We start from the raw sequence: 10,183 nt of genomic DNA, 5'->3' as shown, positions 1-10,183 counted from the left end.
ACAAAGAAAAGGGAGATTCCCTTTTTATGAGGAGTTGCATGGAAATGATGTGGGGTAATGGTACAAGTAATTCTTGAAGAGATTCTGATTGGACAAAAGAGGAAATTTTTTCACAATGAGAGCAATCAGCCATTGAAATAATCTTCCCAGAATGGATTCCCCAACATAAGAGAATTTTAGCATTTGACTGGACAGTGGACTGCACCATCTTGGCTTTTGCCAAGAAATGTTGGACCAGATGATCTTTAAGGTGCTTTCCAATCTGGGATGCCATGATTCTGAAAAAGTATCCAGAGGACAGCAAAACTAATGAAAATGTACAAAATGTCCCATGAAGAGCAGCTAAGGACTTTGAGCTTCTATAGTTTGGATAAAAGGGGGTCACTTCATTGTTTTCTGGGGAGAGGAAGTGGAGAGGGAAGTGCTCAGCTCTTCTCCAGAGAAACCAGGGATACGAATAGTTCAAAGATGCACCTGAGGTGCAAAGACGGACCTGAGGAGTTCAAAGATGGACCTGAGGAGATGCACCTGACACTGGGCATCAGGAAACTTGTGTTTACTGAGACAGTCAAACCCTGTAATGGGTTTCTAGAGAGGTCAATGCCCCAAGTATGTTGGCGTTAAAGAGTCATTTGTACAACGCCCTTGATGAGATGTTTGAACTTTTGGTAGACCCTGAATCTGTCAGGAAGTTGGACTAGATGATCATTGTAGGTCGCCTCCAACTGAAGTTGCCTAGACACGAGTCTAAACATTTCCTACTTGTGGTCAGAAACTGTGTTTATCAAAAACCAAAGCAAGTGTACAAAGTAGAATAACTGAAAAAGGTTATAAGAATCTTTTGATAGTGGTGAAAAATTGTGATAAAATATTTTGCATAGCATTTTACATGTGAAAGCATGTCAGTGTTGCAAGAAAAAGGGAAGAGAGGCATTTATTTATGTATTGCACAGGGGAATCTCATAATCAGTACATTGTCCAAACATATATGTGATTTTCCCTTCCTGGTCTAATGGAGTTTTAGCAGCTGACTGCCTAAGCTTAATACATGTTGTTAGTCTACAGCATTGTCTGAAGTTAGACTTCGATTGCTCTGCTCAGATCCTCGGCAACATATTTTGGTTTCCAAACATTTCAAAAGGTCAGTAATGCTGGAAAACTTTTATTTGACCATGCATCTTCTTCACCTGCCAGTGGAGACAATGATCCAGGGTTTGTGAGGCATCTTTGTTATTACAGGAACACCTGACATACAAATGGAGGATGGCAGAACCACACTTCTCCAGGGTGGCAGAGAAGAAGGTGTAGCAGTGGTTAATAGCAGTCACTGGCGTATTTAAAGGCTGTTACAAAAATGAAAAAGTCAAACTCTTTTTGGTAGTGGCAGAATATGAAACGAGAAGCAGAAAAATAAAAATTCCAGCTTGGAAGGTTCAAAATGTATATTAGGAAAATTCTTGCTGAAAGGGTGGTGCTGTCATGGAACAGGTTACACTGGGACCCTGTGAAATCTCCATTCTCAGAGCCAGACAAAGCCCTGTTTGACCTGATCTAGTGCTGGCAATAATCCTGCTTGGAGCAGGAACTGGGACTAAACAACCTCTACAGGCCCCTTCCAACCAACATTGTGATTCCATCATTCTAATATCTTTTGGGTTTGGTTTGGGGTTTTCTGTTTGTTTTTCATTTCTCTGGGTGCCTTTGGCTGACTTTGGGCCCTAAGGAGTCTTCTACCACACTCTGCTCTTAAATTGCCATGACTTCACAATGAATTCTGCACATTTTAACTCTCTGGAAAACTGACCGCGAAATGAAACAAAAAGTTTCCCCGCTCATTGACTCATCCTGTGTTTGCAAAAAATTCTCACAAATATCAACTGGACACAAATACAAACCAGAAGGTCTAAATGGCAAGCCTGAGGAGGTACTGTCTTCAGTTGTGCAGTGGTTTGCATGTTATGTATAAACAATGAAAAATCTCAAGAAATGTTTTGGTTTTTTATCCTGGAAGAGGGACAGAAAGAGAGAGAAAGGGTAATAATGCAAACCATGCTCTCAAATGTCAAAGCTATTTAACACTGGGGTATAATAAAGAAATAGTCAGATGATTTATATATATAAGGATGCTCAGTTATAGGAGATCTGAATCAGATTCTGGATGAGGCATGTGGACTTGACTTTTTAGGGGTACAAGAAATAGGTATTTTTGTGTAATCCTGCAGTTGTCCCTTTTTTACATTAACAAGTCATGATATATTACAGTTTTAAAAGAAACTATAGCACTTGTACTCATCTTTATTTTGCTTGTGTCAAAGATATAAAGTCAAGGCTTCCTCAAACACATCCATATGTACAATTGATGTTTTACAGGATGTGTATCACTGTTATTCTCTTGAAATATTCCTAGGAGGAAATTTAGCACTCTGACCAACAGTGCTGTTCCCATTTAGCATGAAAAAAAGAGGTTTTTCTTGAAAAGAAATTTCCTTTTAAAAAAATATTCCTAATTGTCTGAGATGGTTCTAATAGAACTCACTTTTAATTACCCTTCATCCCCTTCCTTTTTGAAGACAGCACTACTATTACCTAGCTCAAATCTATGAAAAGGTAAATGACCCAAGAGATTCTCTTCAGGAAACCAAAAGCCTCTGTGGTCCTGCTTGATGTTCCTCCTTAGCCAACTGTATCTTGTTTTCCTGAGGCTCTGTTGAATCTTCTTTGTCCTCTTTTGATAGTAAATGTCTTTCCTTCGATTTTGCACCCTTTTAAAATGAATAATGTGTCCAGGTGTCTTCATCATGCACTCATCATTCTTTTTTCTCTGGGAATGGTTCAGGTCTTGCATCTTTCTCTGCCCAGTGAGCAACCTTTTGGGACTCCTTCTTCCAATGTAGGTCAGCCAGGCTTCAGCTTCTCTCATGTTGTTCAGACTGGATGTTACTGACAAATTTCTATGGACTAGAAGATTTAAAAATAAGCTCCCCATGCCTTTAGGCTTCAATTCCATAAAGGTGATGCCTTTTCCTACACTCCTATGAAAAACAAGGTGTTGTAATGGAGTTCAGCATTGTGCAGGATCAGATATCTACATAAATAATAAATATAAATATAAATAGTCAAATCATTTAAAATGCCATTAACACTCAGATTTAAGATGAGATTTTCTATAATTAGAAGAAATTATGCATATATTCAATACATTCATTACAGTTTCCCATCCCAAAGTGTCTTTATCATTCAGCACAGAGTGCAACACAAAACAAGCTTGAATCAATGTCATATCTTAATGCTCTGATTTTCCTCATAGCCTCAGATGAGCAGTTGTATTCACCTAAGCCATTCTTCTGATTTATAACTTCTCACCACTCATACCCTTGCTTATGTAAAAGCTAGGAAAATCTACAGGGACTTTAGCATTTGGGATAGAAACAACTCCTTTCTTGTTTTTTTCTTATGCACTCACGCCCAGAAGTGGATAGAAGAACACAATTTTCTTAACATCTAAAAACAAGGACATCTAATAATAGTAAATTGTGACTGAGATGCAATAAAATGAATTCAGTATATGGCAAGTGTTATTTGTATTATCTGTCACTCACAAAAATATAATAAAAAAACCACACACACCAAAATCTAACATTGACCTTATGGTTGCACATGGATCTGTATCAAAATCATCAGTCTGAATGCTTCATGTTTGGGAAAGTACAGTGGAGATTTAAAGTTTGTGGTTTCCTGCTGTCTCCATAAAGAGATTAAGCCAAAGTTTTGGTTCCAGGCACCCTTGAACACTGTCTTTAAAAAGTATTTTAGGCATTTATTATATGGCTTAAAGAAACAAACAATAAAAAAGCCATATTTTAGATTTAATTTAATTTTTAACTCTACTGGCTGTTCTGCAAGACTCCAAGCACATATAGGTAGACTTACTGGAGCCTCTTTTAGAAGTGCAGAAGTGGTATTTTGGTGCTCATATTTGATAACTGAGAATCCTTTTAGTGCCCATCTCTGCAAAGAGAACAAAAAATTGGGTCAAATATTTGGTTATTTGAGGTATGAGTGGATGGCGAGTGGCCAGAATTCCAACTCCCCCTCTTATAATATCAGCAGATTTTACCCCCTTTTAAAAATATTTCTATTTCCACCCTGCCTCCATCCATTCAGTAAGATTCTCTGACTGTTTTTGCAAAGGATGAACATGATTTCCTCAGAGCACAGAAAATGCTCATATGGGGAGCACGGGCTAGGGTAGGGTTGCTTCACTGAAGGAAAAGGAAGGAAGGAAGGAAGGAAGGAAGGAAGGAAGGAAGGAAGGAAGGAAGGAAGGAAGGAAGGAAGGAAGGAAGGAAGGAAGGAAGGAAGGAAGGAAGGAAGGAAGGAAGGAAGGAAGGAAGGAAGGAAGGAAGGAAGGAAGGAAGGAAGGAAGGAAGGAAGGAAGGAAGGACAAGTAAGTGATGAAGCCACACGCTGAGGAGGGCCCTGGAGAGCCAGACTTTCTGCCCATTTGACACTTTTTGAGAAGAGAGGGTTTGTGAAATCTCTGCTGCTCATAGGAGGGAGTGTTGCCATCCCACACCATGGCTGCTGCTCCTTCAGCTCAGCAGCAGGTCTGTGGCAATGAAGGCTGGTCATTCTGCCTCTCCTGCAGCCTGTTCCCCTAGAAATTGCTCTGCTTCACTGTGCCTAAAGCCTGACCTTGCTGGAAGGCCAAGACCCTGTTAGTTCTGGATTTGCAGAGATTGGTCCAAAGGCACAGGGAAATGTGTGCTCACACCTCCACTGCAGCTCCCAGCACAGGCATTTCTTCATTGTCTGGGTGGAGATGGGCAAGTCTGGCAAACTGATGTTTTCCATCCTCAGTAGCTTTGCCTTTTTGGTAGCAAAAGCCCTTTGAGCAAACCATTGTGCTCCTACACTGAAAGGGGGTAGCCCAACCTCCTGACTTTTTGGAGCAGTAGCTGGCAAAGGATGTCCTGCAGGATGTCCTGCAAGAGCACTGCTGTGCTGAAACACTGAATATATTGATGTATAAAAATCTATGCAAATTATGAACCCAGCAGTGACTATTTTCCCTCTAAAATTACTTCAAGAGCCCATAATTTCTCCTCTTCAGGCTTTTCTCATATTTACTGTAACATTATAATTTTGTCTAATAACTGTGTAACCCTCTGGCAAAACCTCACTTTTCTGCTTGTCCTCAGGTTTGAGATGCCCCTGTTTGACTCACTGTGATCCATCCATCAAATGCATCTTTCATAGTTTTTATTGGATTTTATCTGAAGATGGGGAAGTTTAAAAGAAAGATCCAAAATCCAAGCGCTCTTGTGTCTCTCAGGCTGCTGTAGGAGATCTGCCATTTCCAAAGCCTCTTGGAGAGCACCTAGAGTGTGCCATTTTCCAGCTTTGAGGCTGGAAAGCTGGAGGTTCTTACTGAACAGATCTCAGTTAAAGCACCAGCAGACCTCAGCTCAAAAAAAAACAAAAAAATTATTGACAAGCTCTGTTGTAGAGTCATCAAAATGCAATGCAAATGCACAAGTGTCTGAATCTGCTTGTTTTGGCATCTCAACCCACAAATCAAAATTGTCATATGAAAGTGATCTTTTTGGATCTCCTGCCTTCCAGATGGCATTTTTCCCACGTGCTCCTGACTTGCACTAGCTCTGTCATACCTGAGCAATCCTCTGAGTGTAGTTCCCTAAACTGGCAAAATTAATTGGGGGCTTAAATCCTGCTAGAGTAACGTCCTGACTGTGTCCAAGCCTATATCCTAGGGGGCTGTTGATTTGTCATTTAGTGAGGAAGGGTTTTTTCAGTTGTCCCCAGAAAATTGTACTTCTTAGAGATTTTTAGATTGCTAGGGTTGATGTGATCTGAGGAGTTTTTCAACACAAGCTCCTGAATGCAGCACCCCACCACCATGGGCAATTGGTTAATTGAAAGGGTACTTGGACCATGCTGCCTTTGTTCTAAACTGAGTTCTTGTGCTGCAATACAGGAGAGGAAGGGAAAAGCATAAACTTGCAGAACCCTTTCTAGGCTTCTTGAGTGTCTCTTGTGACTAACTAATCCTGTTTTGCAGCTTCTGCTTGATATAATGGAAGGGAATGATCCAGTTGCTATCCTTTGCATTTGATTTTCTATGTTTGGGGAAACACAATCTGAAAGGCACTTGTTTCATAAAATACAAGATGCATACATGTGAGCAGCTCCTCCAGGCTTCCTTTGATAGCCAAGAGAGAGCACAAGACTTCCTCTCATTCTAGGCAAACACCTATGGAGGCTTAGTGGAAGTGAGCTGGTTTCTTTCCATGCACAGGGCACTTCAGACCTCTGCACTGATATGTGGCACCAGGTGGGGGAATCCTCCCTGCCTGTCTGAGTAATGCTCTGAGACACTGCAGGATAATTCTGTGAGACAAACTTCATGTTAATACTTACATTGCTACAAGGTTCAATTACTTCCAGCTACATTAATAAACCCTTTCCCTCCCCTTTTTTATAGTTCATAGCAAAACCCCTTTTAAATATCTGACAGGCTCTCAGGGAAACACGTCTCTTGTTGATGATGGACTGAAAAATGTATGTTACATGTCAGCAACACTAGGAGCTCATAAGCTTTATGCTGAGAAGGAAAGCTACCACAGCATTCACTTCATGGCCATTTAAAGTGATTACCTGTAGGCTGAAAATTATTGTGTCATTATTCTCTTCAACCAGAATGAACTGTTCTTAAAATCATAGGTAATCTGCTTTTGAGCATCTGCAAATAACAAGAAGCTGACAAAACCAAATCCCCTCCCCTCTTCCCCAGACTCACCTTTGTTAAACCTTTGGATCTGTGCTACTTTCCTGATTATGTGGCTTATTTAAAAATGCCCTACTGTGTTATCTGTTTTTTTCAGACATCAATAGGAGTGCTTGGTGTTTAAATAGGTCTGAATAATGGAGAAATCAGTCTGATGTAAAAGCAGAAGGAGCTTACATTTATGGTGGTAGCAATAATGATGGTACAACATCACACAATGGCTCCTGGAAGCAGACAAATGTCAAAACAGCATGAAAAACCCCTCTTGCACACTGTTAAGACTGCCCAGAATTCTCCCAGAATAACATACACAATCATTTTGATGAATTCAAAGCTAATATCTATGTCAGTCCCTCACAAAAACAGCTAGTTTCAGACAGAAACTAATTATATTATCTTGTTTAAAAATAAAGAAATCATCCCTTACTTTAGCAGATTTTGTCTCTGGCATTTTGCTGTTCTTGCCTGAAAACATGCTGTGTGTAAAATGGTGGCATGAAAGGGTTAGCAAGCTGAGACACAGCAGTGGACATTGTTGGGGATATGACAGCAGTTTTAGGTGCACAGGAGAAGGGTGTGGGAGAAGGGATGATCTTTGGAGAGCTAGCACACCTCAGTGGAAACTGCATGTACTGCAGTGAAGAGCGTTTTTTAACAAAATAAATCTGTGTTGCCTTAACACAGCCATGCATATTACCTGGCTGCTAAGGTTTTGGTCTATTTGTTCTGTTTTGGTTTTGTTGTTATTTTTTTTTTAAGCTCTCATGGTTTACATAATGCTCCATTCTCGTGATAAGTGGAATTTATCAACAGATTCCCTTTTAACTCACTGGGAAGAGTCTCTTTAGGAGGACAATATCCCTGGCAATAACACTGGGCTTTCTGCACAGCCTGCACTTTACTCAGTAACCTTTCAAAAGCAATCCTTGACCCTGGAATGCTGGCAGTAGTTATGGATTTCATTTTTCAGAGCTCTCCAGTCCCTAACACTCCAGATGAATTCAGTGGGAACTGTGGATGGATACCCCTTCTGAGACTCAGGCCTTGAGTTTACTGAAAAGAGAAATGAGCCCTCACAGTCTGCTTATGCTGCTGCTACAGGTCCTGTGCTTGCAAGGCTGCAAACTCCATATTCTTCACTGCTGGTTCAAGCAAAGATTTTTTTAAGGAAATGGAATGGAGATGCACACACCAAATAACCAAGTGAATTAGCAGAAAATCCCATTCCTGACCAAAACTATGGTTGCTAGAAAAGCTCATGGAGTAGAGCATTGTGTTTGTGATTTCTCACCTTACCCTGCACATCTGCACTATAAGGATAGATGCTATAAAAGCAATAGTGATTATGGTAGTATGAAGATGACAATAATAATGGTCTTCAGTGTAAATAGAGACATTTCTTCCTTCTAGTTTTCATAATAATTAGAATAGGGAACCAATATGTGAACTGATTTTTTTTTCTTACCTGTTCATGCATATAATAATTAGATGGGAGGAGCTTTGCTAGCAAATATTTATCCTTTATTTTTTTCATCTGACCACATTACTCTGCTGTGTGTCTGGTTTTGAACAACTTCAGCCTTGATTAAGGATTCTATGCTATTACCTTCTCACAGTTATATGTTCTATGAAGTCCTGAATGACTGTGGGTTTAGTTCACTTGCCATTGAAATCCCACAGAAGCCTCCAGAAGCCTTTCCTTTCTCAATAATCTTAACAGTATGACTTATGCTAGTGTATACAGAAAATTATTTTGACTAGAAGATAACTTCTTTAATTGTCTCACCTTTGAAGTTCTAATTGGCCAGTTAGGGTACAGAAATCAATTGTGAGGGCATTTGAGGGACTCTTGTACTGCTGCTCCTGGACCTGTTCTTCAGGGAAACATGAGGCTGGGTGGCAGTGATGTTGGGGCACACATCTCAAGGAGGTTCAGAAAAACATTGTTTCCTAAGGTACATAAATACTTTTGAAAGTTCAAACTGTAATTAATCAACAATCACTGGTGTGGGTGTTTTTATTGCTGCTTTTTTAATTTGTTGTAAAGAAACGGATTCTTTATAAGCTCCTGTCCTGACACACACACAAACACACCTCACAATGAAACCAGGAATGGCAGGGAATCCAGAAAGACAATGGCACTCATAACAGTGCAGAAAGATGTGGAAATACTGATCATCTGCAGCACGATATGCAGGAACATCCGATTGAAACTCGAAAGTTTCAAACTCTACTATTGAAAAGCAGAACAAGCATCTTTCTCCTTTCCTTTCAATAGTACAAATCTATTATATTCTTCCTTACAATTGAATCACCTTTAGGCCAATTCCAGCTTTGAAATCATTAATACACTGAAGAATATGTCATAGACTTGGTCCCAAAAAATGGCCACAATAAGGCCAAGGTCTGCAATTTCTTGTGCTTCTTAAATGAGGCTCCAAATGCAGATATCCTTGTCAGATACCTCTTCCTTCTTTTTTTTTTTAGACATCAATAAATATCCTTTTAGAAAATACTGAAGAATGTGAAATGTGTGATCTTGCTAGACATGGTATTTAGATTTCATTGCTGATTCCCAAAACTTGGAATAAAACATGGTCAATTTCTCCCTTACACCCAATTGTTCACTCTGCCACAATGACTACTTGACTGTTTCTTGTAGTAATAATTATTGACAAAGGGACAAAACATGGAGCAGTCAGATTTTGCCCCACTGTTAGTTCCCATAATTTGGAGCTCTGATGTCTTTGAAATAGTAAGAGATGTCCATAATAGATGTGATTTCTAAGATCTTCTGTAGGAGTTCTTTTCAAAAGCTGCATTGTTTCCATGGATGCTGCCGTATAATCTAATTATTCCTGATGGGCTGCCTATTGTACCACAGGATTCTTCAAAGGAAAGGAAAACAGCAAGGTAGATCATTTGAGCAAAAAATCTTTTATTTGTTTAGGACAATGTTTCACAAAAGCTCTATCTGGGAAGGAAAAGAAATCTCTTCTGAGCCTCCTTTCTTTCAGAATTCAAGTTGCTGTAATCATATAAAGCGGCTCTGTGTACTGTATGTTTTATCTTTTCCTTTCATTAGATGATAGAAGACATTTCAGCCCCATGTTGGGATGGGGTTTTTTTCCCACTGAAAAATTAAATCATTCATATTGTAGGATCTACTGTAGAACAACTAGGGTAAAGCAACCCCAAGCAGTCAGAGAATGCAAGCCAGGCCCAACATCTGCAGCTTGTCAAAGGAATTATTCCACTCAACTCAGTTGGAATCTTTTCGTGGTAAGACACACAGTGGTGCAAAGCGGTTGATATTTACATCCACCTCATTAAAGTGAATCAGTTTCCTATTATCACTGAGTCACAAGTTCCTGG

The 10,183-nt window shown here is 39.7% G+C and overlaps 1 long non-coding RNA gene across 1 annotated transcript; it reads right to left on the bottom strand.

Annotated features, from left to right (window-relative positions):
• Positions 1 to 921: 921 nt before the first annotated feature.
• LOC139593216 (uncharacterized) lies at positions 922 to 7,497 on the bottom strand. The gene is made up of 3 exons (XR_011680217.1): positions 7,236 to 7,497; positions 3,931 to 4,008; positions 922 to 3,032 (listed from the first exon to the last, which is right to left on the bottom strand). It is a non-coding gene; the product is annotated as an uncharacterized lncRNA (long non-coding RNA).
• Positions 7,498 to 10,183: the final 2,686 nt, after the last annotated feature.

The sequence above is a fragment of the Agelaius tricolor genome, unplaced genomic scaffold (assembly GCF_023055355.1).
Source record: "Agelaius tricolor isolate 1412-34295 unplaced genomic scaffold, bAgeTri1.0.p SCAF_9, whole genome shotgun sequence".
Classification (NCBI taxonomy): domain Eukaryota; kingdom Metazoa; phylum Chordata; class Aves; order Passeriformes; family Icteridae; genus Agelaius; species Agelaius tricolor.
The sequence above is the reverse complement of the archived record's forward strand: the minus strand, read 5'-3'. Positions and strand labels throughout refer to the sequence as shown.